The sequence below is a fragment of the Halyomorpha halys genome, unplaced genomic scaffold (assembly GCF_000696795.3).
Source record: "Halyomorpha halys isolate HHAL.00 unplaced genomic scaffold, Hhal_1.1 Scaffold1129.1, whole genome shotgun sequence".
Taxonomy (NCBI): domain Eukaryota; kingdom Metazoa; phylum Arthropoda; class Insecta; order Hemiptera; family Pentatomidae; genus Halyomorpha; species Halyomorpha halys.
The window spans coordinates 50,838-53,629 of record NW_027105263.1 but is presented as its reverse complement, the minus strand read 5'-3'; the positions used below and the strand labels follow the sequence as shown (position 1 = coordinate 53,629).

Here is a 2,792-nt window from a genome sequence, read left to right as displayed (position 1 = left end):
AGCTGAGTTAAGATTTCTACGCAAGAATCTAACATGGAAATTGTCACAAATTCATGAAAGCAGAGGTTATTCACAATCCCGCCATCTTCCCTAACCAGAATATCAAGCCTTAACAGGATAATTGCCTTACTCTGTTAATACCAAGTCATTGAATATAGTATTAAGAGACTAATTCACAGGAACCTGGATAATCCTTAATTAATTATTAAAACACCTTTCGACGTCTTCTACGAGATCTGAGAATGTTGCCTGTTCAAGTTTTTTGACAACCTCCCTGCTTTCTTCAATCCACTATTCCGAACAGTTATCGCCATCCCCCTTCCTGCGAGGTGGCAGGGTAGGGAGGGCCCAATAAACCCTATCAACATCACCCTACCTTAAGTCCCTTCTTCTCTTATACCCCCTCTCACTCTCCTACTACTTTTCGATTTCTATACCTTCATTATCATTATTATATATTTATCTTCTTTCTTCTTTAATTATTATTTTTCAATCATTTGGCGGAGGTCTCTCACCTACAAAGATTTAAGTAGAGTTCTGTACAGATTGGTCACATCAAACTTCAGATAAGTATCTCACTTGGATACCTTCAAGTATCAATAGTAGAAAAAGTCTGTATTCGATTCATTTTATGTTTCTTTTACGTAATGCAACTTATTAATTCCTGTATTTTTTTCTGAGATTTTTCAGAGGGATCGAGGGGAAAAAAGAAGACATTGTTTATAAATATATACATATTTAAACATTATTAAACCGTTTTTCTAAACAGGAGTTATAAAACCAAAAAAAAAGAAAGTAGTTTTTGGTCGATAAAATATAGTATAATAAGTTCAGAGGAGTTAACATAAAGTTATCAGTGTTCCTTAGTGACCAGTACTGTAGCAATAGTGTTAAGTTCTTTAGAACTTTCTTTGGTTCCAGTGAAGGGTGGTTTACAGAGGAATGTGTTTCCAGCTCTCAGAAGCAGTAAAGACAGGTTAGTGGCAGTTTCCTATTCAAGTGCTAGTGCCGGTGACTGTGAAAGTAAAGGTGCACCTGGGCATCAGGCACCTGCAGAGAAGGGGGTGCAAACCATCCTTCTGAAGGGGGTACAAAACATCCTTTTGAAGGCGGTGCAAACCATCCTTCTGAAAGGGAGGGGGAGGCAATCATCGTTCTGAAGCTGGAATAGGAAATTTATAATTCCTATCGTTATAACCTTTATAATTAGTGCTTGAGGCTGAGATACATCCCCGCTAAATAGAAAAATTCCATCCTTTTCCCACTCCACAAGTCGCAAAAGTCCAGGAACAAAGCAGACCACAACACATTAATTAACCTGTTGTCACAAATCGCTAAAGTTTACAAGAAGAACCTCTGTGATTCCTTAGGAGCTGACCAAACCAAACTAAACTATCCTCTGTCCAGTATGAGGTGAACACTAATTTCTACCGGGACGAGGCAACGACTGTGCGCCATCTATTTCACAAGGGCGAGTTGAATCTGTTTCTCACGACATCCTATGCCATAATCTCGTTGATCTCGAATGTCCGTAACAGTTTTGCGGTGTCATCGTCTCGTTTCTACACAACAGAAACATACTGCAGATTCGCGAGGTTCATTACAGATTCGTTCCATTGACTTGCGAAGTGCAACAAGGAGCAATTCTCTTACCTATTATCTATTTTCCCCACATATTGCTGATAAAGTTGGCAAAAGTAACGACCGCCGCTAACACCGACGACATTACCATCATATCCAGTATGAGGACCAGAAATGCACAAAAGGAGGCTCAAGAAGAGGCCTGCAGCGATATTGTTAAATGACTGGGAAATGTAGTATGTGAAAAAATCACAAAACACTTTTATATAGGACATACAGACATTTGCAATTGTAACGCATAAACATTTCAAATTATGTTGTATGATTTGAAGCAACAGGACGACACTAATCAGGACTGTCATTATTTGAAGAAAACAAGAACATTATCAAATTGAAAGATCTAGAACAAAATAAAAGAAGTCGTGATCCTGGAATTGAATTAATCTGTAGTTCGTAGTAGTTAAGATTCTATTTTTCTTATTTTTTATTAAGAAAATTTTAATTTTTTAATGATTTACCTTGATACCGTTTTGACACCTTACTTATTTATTTTTAATTGTTTGTCGTTTTAATTTTTCTTCTTTGGGTTTTTAATGTAAATAGTAATATTATTTTTCAGTATGAATATCATCATCATCATCATAATAATTTTATCCCCTTTACCGCTTGCGCAGTGTGGGGTTACAATTTGCAGAGTCTGGACCAGATATCTCGCTCTTGGACCATTTCCCTTCTCCTACTCCAGTCCATATCCCGCCTTCTGAACGCCTCCCTCCACGCGAGTCTCATATGTCTTTCTGGCAGTTCTTTCCTGCTCCATCCGAAGGAGGTGTCCGAACCATCTTAGCTTGTGCCCATCTTAGATGCGCTCAGCCGGTTTGGCTCCGAGGTTAGTCCAAATGGTACTGTTCGGTACTATATCTCGTCGTGTTCTTCCTTCCACTTTACGAAGGTACCGCACCTCCATGGATTGGATCCGGGTCTTGTGTTTCGAGGTGAGGGCCTACGATTCGGAAGAGTAGGAAGGAATAGGGAGGAACGTCGATTTGTAGATCATTATTTTATGAATGGAATATGGTCCGGGTGCGGTAAAAAAAAACTCAAATAGTAGATAATTATACTATTTTATTGAGCCAACGTTTCGCCACACGTAGCAGGGCTTCGTCAGGGCTAAAAAAGATACAAACACTATAGTTACAAAAAGGAAAAAA

The 2,792-nt window shown here is 38.6% G+C and overlaps 1 protein-coding gene across 5 annotated transcripts in view; it reads right to left on the bottom strand.

The window, feature by feature from the left end:
• Positions 1-2,792, bottom strand: part of bves — a gene marked incomplete at its 5' end in the record, with an annotated part of 63,944 nt that overhangs the window by 30,230 nt on the left and 30,922 nt on the right.